The following is a 20,752-nucleotide window of genomic DNA, read 5'->3' as shown; positions in this document are numbered from 1 at the left end:
ACCTCACCAATACACCGCTTCGCGCCCCCTCCTCGGTCACCTCCTCTGTGACAATCACAGGTGTGTCCTCATTCGCACACCCAACCATGTGCCTCACCACCAACTCCAGCGTGCATTCCCACTCACGCTCTACCATTCCAGGTGTGCATCCTTCCATCCCAGGTGTACATCCTCGCTCACCTGTCACAACCAACTCACTCTCCTTGTCACTCTCACTACTCTCACCTCCATTCTTGCCAGCACACTCACCCTTACTCTTGACAGCGCACTCTTTCCCCATGCACTTGTCCGTCACACACCTTTCTCGCGCACACTCTCCCGTTACCCCCTCTGTAACACTCACCACAGGTGGACACTCTTCCTTACTTCTGACAGCGCACTCTTTCCTCATGCACCCGTCCGTCACACACCTTTCTCGCGCACACTCTCCCGTCACACCCTCTGTAACACTTACCACACCGCGCTTCCATGTGCCTCCTCGCACACACGCTACGACCGACTCACTCTCGCCAGCACCCTCACTCCTTGGCACGCACTTTTTCCTCACACACCCCAGAGTCGGACTTTCTCGCACACCTCCTCTTTCGCACACCAGACCTGTCGCACACGTCACCAACGGCCTCTCACGAACACCCGGGTCCATCTCGACCCCCAAGCTTCTTAAATCCCCTGGCGCATCATACGCACGACCATATTGGTCACCACTTACACCGGGTCCTCTTCCTCTTCGCTTCTCCTCCATCACCTGCGAATCCCTCATCCGGTTAATGAGCACATCATCACGATCCGAACACAGACTTTGGACCAATTCTTTTATCTCCTCTTTTATCTCTTTCTTATCCCCTCTCCGTCGCTTCTTAATTTCGCTCATCCCTTCTTCCACTTCTTCTAATTTGTGCTTCACCTCTTTTATTCCCTGGTACGTCTCCTCAAGCTCGTCCTCCAAGGCTACCTTGACCGTTTCCATGTGCGTCCTCACCTGCCGGTCCTTCGTCTCCATTACCTCTATCACCTCGTCCAGCCTCGTTGTCAGTCCCTCACGTACCATCTGACATTCCCTCTTCGTCGCTATCAAGTCATCTTTTAGTTCTTTCTGTGTCGCCTTTAACCCTCCTAATACCGCAGTGTTCCTTTGAACCTGCTCCGTTACTTCTTTTTGTCCCTCCGTCAGCTGTTCCACCTCCTGCGTCAGGACCTCTATGCCCCCTTGTAACTTTACAGTCCCCTTTCTCACCTCCTTCTCCATGTGCTCCTTACAGTGCCTCACCTCCTCGCGCACTCCTCCGACCTCCTCACTCACACCTCTTCTGATCTCCTCTCCCATCACTTGCATCTCCTGCCCAGATGCCACCCTCATCTGCTCCATTTCCTCCCTGTGAGCATCCAGTTTGGTTTCTACCCCCATTCTGACCCCCTCTATCTGCTGCCCCATTTGGTTAACTTCCCTTTCTGCTTGGTCCCTCATGTCCCTCAATTTGCCTTCCATGGTGTTTTCTAACCCCTCTAACCCTTTTTGCATCCCTTCCATTTGATTCACTTGAGCGGCCATTCTGTTTTCTACCCCCATTAACCCCTCCTGTATTTCCCCTAATCTATTGTCTAATTTCCCAAATTTCTCGTCTAATCCCTTAAAATTATTGTCTAATCCCTCACCAGTACCCCTCGCTTCGTCCCTCATTACCCCCATTTGGCCCTCTAATCGCTCACCCTGAGCATCCATCCGGTTCCCCATTACCCCCATTTGGTTTCCCATTACCCCCAATTGCTCACTCCGAGCCCTCGCTTCGTCCCTCATTACCCCCATTTGGCCCTCCAATCGCTCACTATCAGCCCTCATTCCCACCATTTGTTCCATAAGGGCCCTCATTTGCAGGAGGAAAAGGTTCGAATCCACCAGGGGCACTGCCACGGTCGCGGGCGTGGACGCCGTGGCCACCTCGTGCGTGACAACGCTATTTTGCGACCCTGCCGCCCTCACTGCTTCGCTCTCCTCGCGTCCCTCAATTTGGTCCTGGACCGACCCTGCCTCACTCTCCCCTACCGGACCCCAGCTGTCTTGGTCTGCCATAGCGCGACTTTCAAAATTCGGGTTTTTATTTTCGTATAACAAAATCAAATTTCGCCGTTATAATTTCGCGCGGGAAACGCGCTCCGAATCGATTCTCCTACAAATTTGGGCCTAATAAATTTAGTCCCGGGTTCGAATTCCACTCCTCGACACCAATTGTTACAGACGCGGCTTAGATGTTATTTACCGAGCGGTTTGGTATGACCACGTCTGCACAAGTTACCCGATTATACCCGAACGTTGACTAATCGCGCTACGCCAGATCAATGAAGGAAAAGACACACGGCTGGGATTAAAATGACACGACACCAGGGATACGGTTCTCAAGACCCCCGGAGGAGGTTATATTCGTTCGGAAGGTTAGATTACAACTACAAGAGGGACAGCAAAGGAAGATAGGCACTTAGACACAATCTTATATTAACCCGACAGACCACAGATAAACGGGACAAAAGGCTGACTCACACGGGGATTGATGGCAAGGAAAGCGGGTATTCGATGGCCAGCACAAGGTGCACCTTGTGCTCAGGGACAGGATCGACTCGGTCCGGTCCAGAGATGCAGGGAGGTCACAGCGCTCGAGGTGGCGTCTTGTCGTCTCAAGCTGGGGGCGCATCTGACCTCACATCCGGTAAGTCGCTGCGTATATCCGGCGGGGAGTGACACGCCCTCGGCTCGTTAGCTCCGCCCCAGATGGAATCGGCTCGTTGCTTCTCATTGGGTGCATGCGGGGGGGTTACCGGCTCCGCCCTTGACGAGGGGCTGACAGGGAGCCCCTTCGTGGTAACCCCGTGGAGCGCATGGTCATGGCGGCTAACCGAGCTGGTGGGAGGACGCACACTCCCCCCGCGCGCCGTGGTTGTAGTTGTTGTTGTAGCTGTAGTTGTTGTTGTTGTTTGGGGAAGAAGATGGAAGGAGGTATGGGAAGGTCCTAAACTCACTACTGGTGCCATATAATCACATTCTGGTGCAACGAAGAGTCAGAATTAATGGAAAGGAGTCCTTAACTGACATAGACTAAGAATAACTAGCAAGATGTCCGAAAGTTGTCTACGTGAGATGCGGTGGACCTGGGCACGACATTTAATGGGGGAAAAAGGGGAAGGTCGGTTCTCCAGAGTGTTGTTTACAGACAATGGGACTAGGGAATGGGGGATTGGGGATAGTTGGGGAGTATTGGGGAAATAGGGGAATATTTACAAGCGGATATGGAGGCCAAATTCCATATTCGCAACAATATATATTGCTGCCCGATAAACGGGCTTTTCAGAGTGCCTGAGTGTTTGGTTTGATTAAAGCAACTCGGATGAATTCCAGCTTTTTGTCGCGTCCATTCTTTCGATCGACGTGGGAGTCCCAGCTCCTTCAAGCTAACTATTTGTAACTTTCTCGAGAACCACTCGCCCAAACAACTTCAATCTTGACACTCCACTTCCATTGGTCCTGAGCAATACACCTGCCGAATGTCAACTTAGAGTGCTCAGTTTTTTAGATTGTATTGTATTGTCACTATAGGGCGGATGGCAGTCATTTTGAATTTCAGGATACAGCAGTTGATCAGTGTGATGATGTGATCATAATAAATTCTCATCACTGATATTCTGTATGTTTTTTTGCTTCAAGGAAAAAAATACAGCATAGTCAAATCTAACAGAAAGGGCTAAAAATCTTTTTTTTGGTAGGATCATATTTATGCATTTTTCAAAACTTTCCACCCATGCAATTCCTTAACACTTTTTTTTCCTCATTCAGGACATATTGAGGATACACAAATCAGCTGAGTTTGCTTATGTTGCAATTAGTGTGAGATAAAGTCACATTATTACTGGCCTAATATGGACGTGACTGGGCAGGAACGGCGCTGCATCTTGGAACGTGTCCTTTCGATGGTGACGCAGAAGCGCCTGTCAACTCTGCACTTGGACTCGGGAAGCCAAAGATCGCATTGTACGAGCAGGTCATCGTGCTCGCAACTCGGCCAAATCCTTTTTTTTATTGGCTGTTTAATTGGCACGAACGGCCATCGGTGATGATTTTGAAACCGTTGGTGGGCATTTTGCTTTGCTCATGGGGAAGTGGGCATGGAGAGGAAGGGTAGAAGGAGGAATCTCTACCCCCTGGGTTATTTTTGGTGATTAAAGTTACTGCTCTTCCTTAAATGTTATGGTGTTTACAAGTTTATAGCAATTCTGCTAATCCTTCTGGCATGTTGTTTTCACACCATGCTTTGATACTTGTATGACAATGTTATTTTTGGGGGTTTAAAGTTTCTTGCTATATGAGTCGGTTGGTTGGGACAGCTGTTCTGGCTTCATTTATCACAAGTAATTAATGCAAGCCTCGACCAAACTGTGCACCTCGTTTGTCTGCAATGAGAGCATTGCCCTATTTTTTTTTTAGGTGTGGTTGCTGGGGGGCGGGGCGGGGGGAGTTTGGTACATTAATAACTTGTTTTTGTGTTTTTGGGATTTTTATTTCTCCTCCATTGCTTTTCTCTTTAATAATTATATGTCACCGCTGGTGAAAACTAACCCTGGTGTTTGGCTTCGCGGTTAGGGTGTCGGCTTAGGATCCGAGGATCCTGGGTTCGAATCCCGGTCGATCGCTGAATGTAACGCCAGGGGGGTTGACTCAGCCTGCTCATCCTTCCGAGGTCGGCTAATTGAGTACCAGTTCACTGGCAATTCCCCGCTTGTCGTTAAAGGCGGCAAAAAGGGTTGGCGGCAGGAAGGGCATCCGGCCGTAAAACATTGCTTCAAAAAGGGGACCGAAAAACAACAACAACCACGATTCCCGAAAAAGGCCAACCCCCGCTTTGCGGGGAAAAATGGCCTCTAAAGGTGGTTTTTTTATATCTTTTTTAATAATATGTCACCGCTACTCCGTGTTCCCTGGGAAAGTACGCCACTTCCTGCAAGCTCAGTAGCTGTTTGTCTGAAGCCAAGTCCAGTGTTGTCTCCATCAATTTGTCTGCATGTACAGTGCATTTAGAAAGTATTCAGACCCCTTCACTTTTTTCACATTTTGTTATGTTGCAGCCTTATGCTGAAATCGTTTAAATTCATTTTTTCCCTCATCAATCTACACTCAATACTCCATAATGATAAAGTGAAAAACAGGATTTTAGAAAGTTTTGCAAATTTATTAAAAAGAAAAAACTGAAATATCACATTGACATAAGTATTCAGACCCTTTGCTATGATACTTGAAATTTAGCTCAGGTGCCTCCCATTTCTCTTGATCATCTTTGAGATGTTTCTACACCTTGATTGGAGTCCACCTGTGGTAAATTCAATTGATTGGACATGATTTGGAAAGGCACACACCTGTCTGTATAAGGTCTCACAGCTGACGATGCATATCAGAGCAAAAACCAAGCCATGAGGTCGAAGGAACTGCCTGCAGAGCTCAGAGACAGGATAGTGTCGAGGCACACCCCTGTTTGTCTGTCTGTGAGCAGGACATCTCAAGTTGTGGATGGATTCAGACGAAACATGGTGGACAGGTTGGGTATGTGAAAAGGACAAATTGGTTAGATTTTGGTAAAGATCCGGATCCGGTTTTTTTTTTAATTTTTAGCTCACCTTGAACGCATCCAAGTGGTGCATCCAAGTTTGACCCCCAAAATAGGAATTTGCTTTTTCCTCTGAAACTACACAAACGATTTCGATGAAACTTGACCACAACCTTCACCACCCGTGATGTACCGAAATTTGTTCACGGCACGAAGAAAATCGGGCCCTGAGAGGGTGCATGGGGGGTTGGGGGGTTGCCCCACACAATAGGTATTTGCTCTTTTTTTCTAAAACTACAAACACAATTTCAATGAAACGTCACCACAACCTTCATCACCCGTGATGTACCAATGTCTGTTCAAGACATTAGAAAAATTGGGGTCCGAGGAGGTATACAGGATGGGAGGGGGTGGGGGTTAGGGGTTAACCCCCTAAGATGTATTTGTTTGTTTGTTTAAAGTCTTATGATTATGTTAGTATGATTCTACATGCTGCCCTGTCTTCTAGCAACCATTGAAATTGGTTTAAAATACATTTAGGCAGTGTATTATACTGTTTATTCTACCAGGTGAGCACCAGGTGTATTGTTGCTCCTATGTTTATGCCTCCGTCGACGAAGGTGGCCGGAGAAATTATGTTTTTGGGTTGTCCATCTGTCCGTCCGTCCGGGCTAAACCTCGTTTTTCTCAGCAACCACATGTCTGATTGAGACTAAACTTTCAGGGTAGGAGTGACACCCATGCAGAATGTTTTCATGATAATTGTGATGTCAGAGGTCACGTGGTATGGCAGCCATCTTGGATCAAATGCAAATAATTAAAAAAGTATTTCTCGGAAACCGCTGAATGGATAAATTTGAAACTTGGCACATTGTCAAGTACTCCCAATGGGGAACAAAAGCATGATAATGATGACATCATAGGTGATGTGGTATACCAGCCAAAAATGTTTTAATCGAATTCCTTATCCTAAAAATCTGAAATTGCATGCACATGATCTATGACGCATTTGTATTGAAATATAAAATTTATGACATAATAGGTCACATTGTGTGGCAGCCATATTGGATTGAAGGAAAAGATTAAATAATTATATCTCTGAAACTGCTCACCCTATCGATACGAGATTATACAAATATCTTCTAACAGCAGTGCTGCATATAGTTTGAAAATTATGATGTCGTAGGTCACGTGGTTTGGCAGCCATCTTGGATAGAAAAACGAACCTTATCCGATCAACACGAAACTTCACAAACGTGATCCCCTACCCATCCATATGCAGAGTGTACATTTTTAAAGGTCATATGTCATGTGGCATGGCAGCCATATTAGCTTGAACGCCGATATTTAAAAAAAATCCCTTCTCTGAAACCGCTTCACCGATCGATGTGAAACCTGTCATGTCGGGTATAAATGTGAGAACAGCTGAAGGGATTTAAATCAAACTTGTTTATTTATAGGACAGTGAACGATGGCATCTACCCATTGTGGCACTATGCGGAGACATATTGGCGACACAGTCGCATTGCTCGAGTTAAGTGATTCTTCACCATAAAAGCCTGGTGTTGGCTGACAGTTAAGGTGGCTGGCTTCAGATTGCAAGGTCCTGAGTTCAAGCCCCTATCATGATGTTGATTAACACCAGTTGGGTTGACTCAGCCTGTCATCTCATCCTTCTGTGGTCGGGAAAATGAGTATCAGCTTAGTGGGAAGAATGAGCCATTCGAGTATCCTGTGTCGGGGCGATGACCCATCCAGGATTGTGCGCACGAGCCAACAAACTGCTTTGGCAGCGATATGCATCTGAAAATGCAAAATGAGTGGTCTTCCTCTTCACCATTGAGAGATGGGGCCAAACACTATTTTCAGCATGATATTTCAAAACGTGGATGGATTTTGACAACGAGGTGGATGAGTTGGTTTGGTGACACCAACAAGCTGATTAGATTTCGGTTGAGGTCCGAATCCAGATCCGCCCTATCAGTGGGATACAAAACCGTAAACTGTTCAGCCTGGCGGAGGTTTGCGGTCTACCGAGTGCCATTCTAGTTTTTCCTATTTTTTATGTAATTGAGATCGATGCTTGTGGAAGAGTGAGGGAGCAGAGGGCATGGAATCAGGAAACTCTTAGAATTTAGATATAATCTTATTATAATAGAGCCAAAACGTCTTCTTCTTCAAATAAAAATAACCCAAAAACACAGTCTGTGAACTCTTAATTACGTACTGTTGGAATATACATTTTGACTCTTTAGACTGCTGAGACCCCTCAGACCTTTGACGACCCTTTAAGTCCCCCAAGACTTTGAAGACCACCAAGACCCCGAAAGACTCAAAATACCTCTAAAGACTGCAAAGCCCCAAAATACCCCGAAGACCCTCAAGGACCCCGAATACCCAAAATACTGTTTAGGACCTAGAGGAACCAAAAGACCCTGAAGACCCAAAATACCCCGAAGACCCAAAACACCCCTGAAGTCCCAAAACACCCCGAAGATCCAAAAGACTCGGAAGAACCAAAGGAACCAAAAGACCCCCCAAACAACCAAAGAACCAAAATACCCTTAAAGACCCAGAGGATCCAAATGGCCCTGAAGACACAAAATACACTGAAGATCCCAAAGACCCAAAATACCACAAAGACCCAAAAGACACTGAAAACCCAAAATACCAAAAAGACATAGAAGATCCCGAAGATCCTTAAATACCCAAAAGACCCCGAAGACCCAAAATACAGCAAAGACCGAAAAGACCCAAAATACCACGAAGACTAAAATGACGCAGAAGACCCATGTAATCATGTTTCAATTGCATGTAATTAATAGATGTACTCAGATTTACATAGCATGTAATTAATGGCCGTACTGTACTTATTCCAATCGTATGCACGTATTTAATAGACTTTCATTCAGGTTTCAATGGTATGTAATTAATAGACGTATTCAAATTTCAATGATATACTTTTTTATTATAATGGAGCAAACGCATGTGGTTATGTCTGTATATTTGTGACCAAAATGCCTTCTTCAATTTTTCTTTAACAATTCCATCGTGTTATTTATATATATTTCAAGGTAACCTAAGAAACACATTCGTGACTTATCCGTATTCATCAGCGTTACTTTTTTTTTTTATTACTTTGACTAATCGAGATGTAGATCGTGAGATGGAGCAAAATGAAACATACGTCGTAAAAACCCGACCGGAAGTCTAAGGGAGGTGGTGTATAGGAGGCACATCTGCTCTGTGAGGCCGGAAGTTCAACTTTCCCATTCGGTTTTTGATAAATTTGTGTTGATCTTCCCTTCCAGCTCGAACTGACAATTTAAAATAAATATAAATTTCTACTCAGTTACTTTTTATTTATACGTGTTGGGTTTTGATTTCTGATTTACAGTAGATATTCAATCAGAGCACAAAATTTATTTGGCCGACCTCCCCTCCCCCACCACCAATCCACCATGCACCCCCAGCACCGTCACCCCCAGCACCATGCACCCCTTCCCTCTTCGCTTGGAGTTTAATATTAAAGCAAACTGCTATACGCTAAGGGAGTGAGAGCACGTTATCTACATATTGCAATCGCAACCCGGACCGTACAAGGGACTCGGACGTCAATCAGGGAGATAAGTCTGCAAAAGCCGATCACAAATGGCAATGCTTCCTATTTGTACCTCTTCTTCTTCTTCGATTCTCGCGCAGCAACGTCACCTTCCAACGGCCTCAGCCCTTAAATAGCAAATACGTCATCGCAATGACACAGATTGGTTAATATGACGCGATTTGTGTTCAAATGAGGTTGGATTAAAACATTTCAGCTTCCTCTAAAATTGAGGCCTAGCTCGACTGGAACGTTTTCTCAAGTGTCTGACGTAAATATATTAAATAATGATTCATCTACATCACATCGATCGTCAGACGCCATGAACAAACCCGAGGTAGACAAAAGCAAGCATCGCTCGATAGTTGGCACGACCTATTTATTGCACCGCAGCGAGTTTGGTTCAAAGATGTCGAGCAGATGGAAGAAATAAATAAATGGAATAAATAAATAAATCTCCACGGAACGAGACGAGACACGCCGGACCGGAAGAGAGCGGTCACGTGGTCACCGGGTTGTCATTCGCGACGAGGCGGTTGGAGGTGCGAGAGGAGGAAGTTGTGCGGTGTGTTTTAACTCAGGTAAGGCGGGTTGTTGTGTGAGCCGCTGCACGAATCTCGGTCCGGGACAATAGGCTCTTCCGCATTGGGAAGACACTGCAGGAAGCGCTACGACCTCTGTAAGCGTCCTTCGGTTGTGGCTCTCCGGTTCCGTACCAACCATACGTGGTGTGTTATTCGCCGTTATACCTGTTGACCGTGCAACGGCTTGCCATTTTGCACACCTCAATGTAGCACAGGTGCAGCTGTGACTCGCGAGCGCTTGTAACGATCATTTTGTTCACACGAAATTTGTTTTATATTTATTTAGTTGTCGCGCTGCTGATCGCCGTGACGTATGCTCGTGAATGCCTGGAATGTTTAAGGTATGGCTTGTGGAATGTGGATGCGTCGCTTCGTCCGGCTGAGATATATTTAGTGCTGTAAATGGCAGACGCGTTTTGTTTGGCTGTAAATAGGGAGCGACGGTTCGTGTCGTGCGGTGAACGATCAAAAGTGTTGTCGTTCACTCGACAGGTCGTGCACCTGGGCTACCACCAGGTCGTGCACCTGGGCTACCACCAGGTCGTGAAAGTTTCGCATAGATCCCCACGTTGCCAAGGGTCACCTTGTGTTGTTAAGGTGTGCAGTGCATGTCGGCAGTAATGGTAATTATGCTCACCATACAATGTGCAAACAGGTATATAAATCGTTGGACAGGTGCGGCCATAGACGTAGATTGACTTCTCTATTTGGGGGGGGGGGGGGGGGGGGGGGGGCAGGAGGGGCAGGAGGGGCAGGAGGTTCATATTAATAATAGGTTTGACTTCCAAAATTACCGATTGTTAGTGTAGTTACAGTGAACGTGAAATCACAAATACAGTTCATGTTCATTATTTAATCATCCTTGTTTTGTGTGTGTGTGTGTGTGTGTGTGTGTGTGTGTGTGTGTGTGTGTGTGTGTGTGTGTGTGTGTGTGTGTGTGTGTGTGTGTGTGTGTTTTTTTTCTTGCTTTAGGTGGAGGAACTATGTTTGAGGTTTAAAATATAAATAAAGTTGAATATGGGATGTTGTAAAATTAACATCATTTACAACAATCCTTTAAATTATTAAAGTTTAGGAACAACCGATACTGTACAAGTGTGTGTGTGTGTGTGTGTGTGTGTGTGTGTGTGTGTGTGTGTGTGTGTGTGTGTGTGTGTGTGTGTGTGTGTGTGTGTGTGTGTGTGTGTGTGTGTGTGTGTGTGTGTGTGTGTGTGTGTGTGTGTGTGTATATGTGTCTGTCGGTCGTCTGGGCCGTAACTTTTTTTTTTTTATCGTTTGAGTTTTGTCATCAAAGTTTCAACAAAGCATTATTATGGGAATATGGAGAAGAAAAATTAATAATTTTGGTAAAAAGGTCAAAGGCCAGTATCACATAAAATTGTCAATTTTCATCTGATCGACCTGAAATTTTAATAATTTGCATATTGGGTCAGAATTGGTTCACCAATCAAAAGCTAGAAACTGATCATTTTTTTAGATCTAAAGACGAAAGTTCAAGGCTGCATACAATCATCGATTTTCATTTTGTATTTTTTTTTTAGAACCATTTTCATTATTTTGAGCAGGAGGAGGAAGATGAGGACGACGTCTGAATACAAACGGATGCGGACGGGCTTTGCATTTTCAGATGCTTTCTAGTTTGTCATCTTTACCAGCTACCACCAATATTACTATTACTAATATATTATATATAATAGTATTAGCATAACTAATTCTTAAATAAAAAAAAGGAAATCGAGTACTTTATGAATCATGTCTTCCCGGTGATACACAAACTGTATATAAACATCGTCTCACTATAAATACTGTTCTTACCTTAATGACTAAAGTAGGTAAAATCGCTTTTCCCTCCATTAGCGTAAACTTCCACAATGTCCTCTGGAATCTGTTACACAGTTAAATCTCCTTCTAAGTGAAGAGGAGTCGGTTAAGGAAATCTTTGTACTCCCATGGTTGAGCACAAACTGTTTTAATCCGTTTCATTCCAGAAAAGCTTCGTTCCGAAGTGGCTTCATTTGTGAAAAATCCTTCATTTGTGAAAAATCCTTCATTTGTGAAAAATCCTTCATTTGTGAAAAATCCTTCATTTGTGAAAAATCCTTCATTTGTGAAAAATCCTTCATTTGTGAAAAATCCTTCATTTGTGAAAAATCCTTCATTTGTGAAAAATCCTTCATTTGTGAAAATCCTTCATTTGTGAAAAATCCTTCATTTGTGAAAATCACAAATTTCAAAGTTGTTAATCTGATTTGAAAATAGATGCAGCCAATCACATCACTCGATGCAAATAGCGCGATATCTGCCGTGGCCGGAGGAAGAAATCCACGCACTTGGGTTCCATTTCGCTTTGTTACTCACGTTTAAATACGGGATGTTTTTATCTTAATTGTAAACTACTGAAAAAATTTAGGTGGGGGCACTGCCCCCTGCCCCTCCCCAAGCTCCGCCGGTGGATGCGACCCATGGATCCGTGCGTCATAAAAAGCTTTGTTGGTGTTTTATCACTTTTAATTGGCTGCCTGAGAATTGTTTGTCTGTTTGTCGGAACAATAACTGGATAACAAAGGCAGCTGGAATCACCAAATTTAGATACAGAGCTTCATATTGTCAATTTCCAGGACGAGTTCAATTTTATGTTCCCAAGGCAAAATATACTAATATTCCTGCCTCACACCTAGCCCTTCTTCACGCTGTTGCAACCAAAGCTTCCAGAATCATTGGAATCTCCTGCGATGAAGCTAACCCCGAGGGCCTTTCACTCACTCACCGCAGGCAGGTTGGTGGTCTTTCCGTCTTCTACCGACTCCTCTCCGGCCTTGCTCCCCCAGCTCTCTCTGGGCTCTGTCCCCCAAATATTCCTACTGGTCGCAGAAGATCTGTCAGCAACCCTCTTATGGTGAAACTGCCAAAATCAAGACTCTCTGCTCACCTTCACTCTTTCATTCCTCTTTTCTCCCGCCTCTGGAACAAACTCCCCCACTCTCTTCAATCCCACTCCTCCCTCCAGGTCTTTAAAACAGCTGTTCACCACCATCTCTTATCTTCCCCATCCAAAACCTTGATCTCTTCTACCCCCGTTAATTCACCCCAAATCCCCCTTTTTTTTTCTTTTTTTTTGAAATCCCGACTTTTTCCTTTCCTGGAAGTTCCAGCAGTGTCCATGTGTTTTATACTTTCCCACCCACCACCCCCCTGCCTCCTCCCCCTCTCCCCCAAGCCCTCCCCCTCCCACAGATCTTCCTTTGTCCCTGTTCTCTGCTGTTGTACTTGTGTGCTTCCCTCTCTCCCCATCTTGTCTCCCGCTCCCTTTTTTATATGTTTTGTGTGTCCGTTTGTTGTTGTTTTTTGTGATTGATGTTAGCTCTGACACGAGCCTCGATCTTGTATACAAAAAGGAAAAATAGGACCACGGGTCCTGAAGCTCACCTGGATCAGGAGCAAATCACTCAAACCCACCAAGTGGGATTTCCCAGTGGGGCAAATGTAATCGGGTTAAATTAAAATGCTTCGAAAACTCAATTTCTTCCCATCTCTCTCTCTAAAACTCATATCATCTCTCCAATCTCCTTTGAGAGCTCCACAATTACACCATGTGATTCAATAAACCTACTAGGTATTACCCTAACATTAAATTTATCCTGGAATCCACACATTACTCAAATAGCTAAGTCTGCCTCGAAGAAACTAGGAGTCCCATTCAGATGTTGAAGATTCTTCTCCTCTCAACAGTTGCTTCAACTATATAAAGGATTGATTCATCCTTGTATAGAGTAATGCTCTCGCATCTGGGGAGATTCTAGCTCCACATACTTACTGGACAGAATTTATTCCAAAGTAATCCGACTTATCAACTCTCCCAATCTGATTTCAAAACTTGACCTGCTCAAATTACACCACAAAGTTGGCTCTGTTTCTCTTTTCTACAGATATTACTTCGGTTTCTGCTCCCAATAACCGTGTGCTTGTGTACCTCCGCCATAAGCGAGACCACGGAATACTTGACAAGCCACGACATCGCATGATTATGGTGTGGCCATTGGCGACTCAAGGGTGGGCTGTTATGATGTTTGTTTCTTCCCCTCCACTGCCAAACTCTGGAACTCTTTACCTTCTCATGTCTCTCCAAACACTTACAACATTCCCCTTTTCAAAAAGCAGAGTATTTTTTTTTTACTTCCTCAAAAAACAGAGACTATTCTTGCTTTCTTCATTTTTCTATCCATGCAGCTCTTAATCCCTGGCCTTGAGACTATACAGTCGTGGCCAAAAATATTGGCACCCTTGCACCTTTTTCAAATAACTCATAATTTTCTCTAAAAATAAGTTGAAATTGACAAAAGTATTTGGTCTCCACAATTCTTTCTTTCACTGTTAATATTACAGAACCTTTGTTTTTGATTCAGAGCTTAATATATGAGTTTCCTGCACCGCTCTTCTGGCAGTTTTGCCCACTCTTCTTGTGCAAACTGCTCCAGTTCTCCGATATTTGTAGGGTGCCTTCTCCCAACTGCTGTTTTCAGATCTCCCCACACGTGTTCAATGGGATTTAGATCTGGACTCATTTCTGGCCACTTCAGAACAGTCCAGCGTTTTGTCTTTAACATTCCTGGGTGCTTTTTGAAGTGTTTGGGGTCATTGTCCTGCTGCAAGACCCATGACCTTCGACGGAGACCCAGCTTTCTGACACTGGATTGAACATTGCGTTCCAAAATGCCTTAGTAATCTCCTCCATATGATGATATGGGATATGGGAATCCCAATGACAAAACAAGATGCACCAGGCAGACGGCCTCCTCAAGGGAAAATGGCGGATCGGCCTGCAATGGAGGCTCTTGCTTTCCCTGCCAACAATAGCTCACGCTTGATAATAAAACCTGAGACGCAGGTTTAATTGCAATCATAATATAGGACGATATCGCGGGCAATCCCTTTCACGGGAAGCCTCAACTCATTCGCGACCAATATCAAAAAAAGTCCGCTCGCAGCCTCGATGTGACTCACGGCTGTATCTCTCTCATGGGCGTCTCCTCCCTGCCGATCTCCTCGTCTCTCCACTTCCGGTTTCTTTGCCGAGTTTTCCTTTTTCCTTCACAAACATTTATTTTTACCTTTTACTAAAGTCATCTCCATTTCACACAAAAATCTTAACTCCCAATCTTAACTCCCAATATTACCTGAAACTAAAAATCCTAAGTACATAATAACAACAAAGGCGGAAGTGACTAACAGTAGGGAAGGTGTTCTTTTCTTTGAAGCCTTCATTTTGTTTTCTGTAAACATAGAGATGATGTGCTTTACCAAAAAGCTCTAATTTTGTCTCATTTGTCCACAGGACATTCTCCCAGAAGGATTTTGGCTTGTTCAGGTGTGTTTTGACAAACTCCAGTCGGGCTTTCTTATGTCTCTCTCTCAGCAGTGGGGTCCTCCTGGGTCTCCTACCATCGAACCCCCTTTCATTGAGTTGGCGACGGATGGTGTGACTTAAATCTGTTGTACCTCGTGTCTGAAGGTCAGCTTGAATCTGTTTGGCAGTTGATTGAGGTGCTTTCTCCACCATTCAAATAATCCTTCACTGCCATCTTCGATCAAGTTTTCTCTTGCGGCCACATCCAGGGAGGTTGGCTACAGTGCCATGGGCCTTAAACCTCCTGATAACATTGCGTATGGTGGACACAAGAACATCAAAGTCTCTGGAGATCGACTTGGAGCCTTGAGATTGTCCATGCTTGGCTAAAATCTTCTGTCTGACCTCCTCAGACAATTCTCAGGTTTTCTTTATTTTCTCCATGCTCATTGCGGTACACACAGTGACACAAAACAGTAGAATGACTCCTTTTCACCATTCAAACTGGTTGAATGAGTGATTTTTTTTTTATATGAGTGAGTTCAATTGAGTGAAGTGAATGAGTGACCGCAGGTAAGTTCAATTCCAAAGTAAAGGAGAATCACCTGCTTGAAATCATATGAATTCTAACTTCTAAAAGGTCCAGCGTTTTGTCTTGAACCATTCCTGGGTGCTTTTTGAAGTGTGTTTGGGGTCATCGTCCTGCTGCAAGACCCATGACCTTCGACAGAGACCCAGTTTTCTGACACGGGGTTGAACATTACGCTCCAAATTGCCTTGGTAATCTCCTCATTTCATGATGCCATGCACACATTCAAGGCATCCAGTGCCAGAGGCAGCATGCTCTTTTGCATTTTGCCTTTTGCCTTGTTGTGGACTTGTTGTGCAAGAGTGTGCATTTTGCCTTGTTGATATTGTTCGGGCCATTTTCGGATTTATGTGTGGAATAAGCTGATTTTGTCATTTTTTCAGCTTTTTTTGTTTTGTTCCACTGCAAACCAAAGAAATACAGATGTGGATACCAAAGGTATCCATTAATTTCAACAATTTTTTGAAAGAATTGGTGCATTATTTGAAAAAAATTGCAAGGGTGCCAATATTTTTGGCCATGACTGTCTAATCTGTGACTAGAGCCTTCAACATAAAAAAATACATACATTCATACATTCAGTAAACCCTTGGGTATCGCGGGGGTTGTGTTCCTGGAAAATGCCACTGTATTCAAAACTGTGATATTTAAAACCAATTTCCTATGAGAATAAAAGGGTTAGGCTGCTGGTTGGCCTTTGCCTTCCCAGCAGCAGCAGTTCATGCTACTGGTGATAGCTCGCATACTCATCGCAAAGGACACTGTAGGGTCTTTAACGTCCACCAACTACTGCTGGTTCATCAGTGAGTGCCTGGAAGTGTTTAAGGCAAAAAAAAAAAAAAACCTTCTCTTTATTTTGAAAAAAAAAAAAAAGTTCGTTTTTTTTTAATTAAAAAAAATTCGTTCTATAGTGCCTAAGCCTTTTTGATTAATGACAGTTAAATACAAGTACACATTCGCATAAATAAATAAAAAATAATTACCAGACATTTGAACACAAATAATCAAACAATTCTGGAAGCGGTCGAAGTTGGTGGTAAGGCTAATTCTTCTTCCTGGACGTCATCAAACTTAACTCGGAAACGTAATAAACGCCATATTTTAACAGCAGATAATCAACAAAAAGGTAAAATGATGATTTGACATTTGTGATGGATTCTGATTTGGATGTAATTGCTTTTCCATTATATTTGCCCTCATTTCAAATATGTTAATGTTTCTTTTTCACTTGAGCAATGCCGGGTACTCCAGCTATAAACTCTTTTATACTTTGCTCGGGGTACAAATACAAATGCAACTTTGTCTGGGGGGGTAGCATAGGTAGGCTATGTGGCCACAGCCTCATGTGGAGGTGTGGGGGACCGGGAGAGGGGCGTAAATTCTCTATGTAAATGTGTACCGTGTAGTGCCACCTGCTGATGTTGCAGAGGGTATTACAATTTCTTTTTTTACCTCTGCAACACCGAGGTTATGAAGCACTATTTGCATGGGGAAATTTTTCCTCCTTCCCTTCCCCACCTCCAAAAACGGTGGGGCCTGTCAAAGCCACCTCCTTCCCCCCAAAAGATGTATATGTAGTATATCTTTCCCCTCCCTCTCCCCTCACCTCCCCCTCCCCTACCCCTCGCCCTTCCACTCGTCCCACCCCCTTCCTCAACCAACCCCCCCCCCCCTCCTTCCCCGGCAACGCCGGGTACTCCTGCTAATCTATCTTCTATCTTCTATATATATAAAATAAAGTTTTTGTTTGTTTGTTTGTTTGTCTGCATGCGCTAATCTCCTGAACGGTGAAAGATAGAAGGAAACCTCTGAAACAAAAAAATGTCGGGGCGGGCCCCGTGAAGGTTATAGGCTAGGTGGCGAGGCCGGTCGAGGCCGCCTCTTTCTCAAAATGGGCTCAAAATGGGCTGGGCCCATTTCGCAATTAAAAGCTGAGCTGAATTATAGTAGTCAATCTTCTACGGCCACGAATAAAAGCTGAATTATAGTTGTAAATTCATTCAAAAAGAACGAAAAATGTCGGGACGGGCCCCGGGAAGGTTATAGGCTAGGTGGTGAGGCCGCCTCGGCCAGGCTGGGCCCATTTCGCAATTAAAAGCTGAGCTGAATTATAGTAGTCAATCTACTATGGCATAGGGTATTTGGGTCGGACCCAAATACCCTATGCAATCTACTTTGGGTCGGACACGAGAATTATAGTAGTCAATCTTCTACGGCCGCGAGTCAAAGCTGAATTATAGTAGTAAATTCATTCAAAAAGAACCCGGGCAACGCCGGGTGCATTCGGCTTGTGTGTGTGTGTGTGTGTGTGTGTGTGTGTGTGTGTGTGTGTGTGTGTGTGTGTGTGTGTGTGTGTGTGTGTGTGTGTGTGTGTGTGTGTGTGTGTGTGTGTGTGTGTGTGTGTGTGTGTGTGTGTGTGTGTGTGTGTGTGTGTGTGTGTGTGTGTGTGTGTGTGTGTGTGTGTGTGTGTGTGTGTGTGTGTGTGTGTGTGTGTGTGTGTGTGTGTGTGTGTGTGTGTGTGTGTGTGTTTTTTCAAGTATATTGGTCGGTTGCGTTTGTGGTTCTGTTTGTCACCGGCCTACAGGTCACAATTCAAAACCGATCGTTACGAAACTTCAAGTTGTATAGGTCGTCCCAATTGAGAAGCCTATTGATTTTGATGTCAAAGGTCATCTGGAGGTCAAATTTCTAAAATCGCCATTTTAAATCCGATTGACTTGAAAATTGAATAGCATCTGTATATTGAGTCACAAAATTGGGAAATTAAGTATTTTTGAGGTCAAAAGGTCAAAGGTCAACTGAAAGTGAAACTTCCAAAATCATACATTTTCATCTGAAAAAACCTGTCAATTTTCATCTGATCGACTTGGAAATTGAACAGCATTTGCAAATTGTCACTAAATAGGAAAACCAACTATTTTTGAGGTCAAGAGGTCAAAGGTCACCTCTAGGTCAAACTTCCAAAATCATTAATTTTCATCTGAAAACCCATCAATTTTCATCCGATTGACTTGAATATAGAACAGCATTTGTGTATTGCCTCACTGAATTGGGAAACCAACTATTTTTGAGGTCAAAATGTCAAAGGTCAACTCGCGGTCAAACTTCTAAAATCATTTTTCATCTGAAAAATCGTCACTTTTCATCCTGTTGACTTGAGCTTTGATCAAGATCGTAAATTTTAATCTTCATGAAATGAACAATTTGCTGTATCAATGGAAACTTTTGGGGGGGGGGGGCATATTTTGCAAGTATCGTGCTCCGCATGACGTCTTCTTGTTTGTTTGTCTGCATGCGCTAATCTCCTGAACGGTGAAAGATAGGAGGAAACCTCTGAAACAAAAAATGTCGGGACGGGCCACGGGAAGGTTATATATAGGCTAGGTGGCGAGGCCGCCTCGGCCAGGCTGAGCCCATTTCACAATTAAAAGCTGAGCTGAATTATAGTAGTCAATCTTCTACGGCCGCGAGTAAAAGCTGAATTATAGTAGTAAATTCATTCAAAAAGAACCCGGGCAACGCCGGGTGCTTTCGGCTAGTATCCCATAAATGCTTCATTGGGTTCAGATCTGGTGACTGAGAAGGCCAAGACGTATGGATAACATCAGTGTCGTGCTCATCAGTCCTTTGGTCGTCCATGCTTGCTCTGTGGACGGGGGCCTTGTCCTCCTGGAAGAAATCCCTCCCAGCAGGAAAGAAATGCTGCAACATGGGGTGAAGATGATCACTTGGTACCATTTAGTAACGATTGGCATTGACCTTGTCTTTAACGGAATGACTGCACCAAAATGATGCCGGGAAAATGTGCCCTACAACATTCCAGAACCCATCACTGAACTTAGCACTCATGGTTGCAGAGTTCTTTCAGTTAGCGCCACACATGCACTCACCCATTTGTCAAGAACATGGTGAAGGATGATTCATATGATCATGTCACATTTCTCTACTGCTTAGTCCATTGCCTGTGATTTTTGCACCATGGGACTTGCAAGGTGTGATGAGAGGTTTGTGCACTGCAACCCAACTATGGTATCCTGCTTTGTGGAGCTCTTGGCAAACCATTTTGATGAATCTAGCTGCCCATTCCATGTACCGTACTACCATGCCCCAGGTTGAAATTTACAGTCAATTGATCTGCCGTTGCTCACCTGGTTTTGCCTTGCACTTCAAATTAATGCACGGATGTCATTATCCTGGAGTATGTGCTTTCGCCCACTCTTTCCCTTTGCTGATTTTGTCTTTCCCTCAGTGTTCCATGCCAACATCACCTTAGGTGTACCGTACTACCTTACCGTACCGTTTTTTTTCTATTTGGCCCTATACGGGCTGGCTGGATTTCCTATAAGCATGCATGCCCGCCTCTGATCTTTTGAACCTAGGTTTGAATCCCGACCCAGCTGTAAACTGTTATCCCGGTTTCACAGTCAGGGTGATTCATCCATGTGTGTGCTGTCCCTCCATCCTTCAGATGGAAGATTAAATGGGTATCCCATTGCCAGTATTAGCATGATCATATGCATCAGAGATTGTTGTTTGTAGTTGCTAACTTTTGTTGCTATAGATAATGTTGCTAACTTGCTTTGATACACTCTTCATGAGCTATTAAAATCAGGTGCTGCACCTGATCGAGCAGCGGCTTTTGCATTGCATTCAATCATTCGTTCCTTGTCAATTTCATCCATCCAACCCAGTGTTTGTGGCAAAGTTTTGTGAACACTGCCTGGGCACGAGAGTATGCGTGCCCACTCCTGATATACACAGCCCAACCCTTTGCATATACCGATTCCCACAGTTGTTCAAGGCCACTCCCACACGTTATATTCCTACTGGAACCCATTTAATACACGAGTAAGTGGAAGCCACCAAGTCGAATGAAAATGCTTCCAAATTCCTCTGATTTTGCCAACCAATCTCTGCTGCCTTAACGAAGAGGCTAATGGAATGTTAGCAGGACATGAGTGTACCCTGTTTTCACACACCTTTTGTGCAAAGTGCAAGGCAGTATAAATGGTAACTGCATTTGGTGGGATCTAACTTTATGAAAGGAAGCAC

The 20,752-nt window shown here is 44.2% G+C and overlaps 1 protein-coding gene across 4 annotated transcripts in view; it reads left to right on the top strand.

Annotated features, from left to right (window-relative positions):
- The first annotated feature begins 9,341 nt into the window (after positions 1–9,341).
- The window catches only part of LOC137439177 (2-oxoglutarate dehydrogenase complex component E1), an 89,092-nt gene continuing 77,681 nt past the window's right edge, over positions 9,342–20,752 (top strand). The window contains exon 1 of one of the 4 annotated variants that reach the window (XM_068134928.2): positions 9,342–9,764. The gene's annotated coding sequence lies outside the window, so the exon portion shown is untranslated. Of the gene's footprint in view, positions 9,912–20,752 lie in introns of all 4 variants that reach the window. The other 3 variants (XR_013621332.1, XM_068134935.2, XM_078768024.1) reach the window with 3 other exon arrangements.

The sequence above is a fragment of the Myxine glutinosa genome, chromosome 1, assembly GCF_964187855.1.
Source record: "Myxine glutinosa chromosome 1, kmMyxGlut1.1, whole genome shotgun sequence".
Lineage (NCBI taxonomy): Eukaryota > Metazoa > Chordata > Myxini > Myxiniformes > Myxinidae > Myxine > Myxine glutinosa.
Note: the sequence above shows the minus strand (reverse complement) of the source record. Positions and strands in the feature narration are given on the sequence as shown.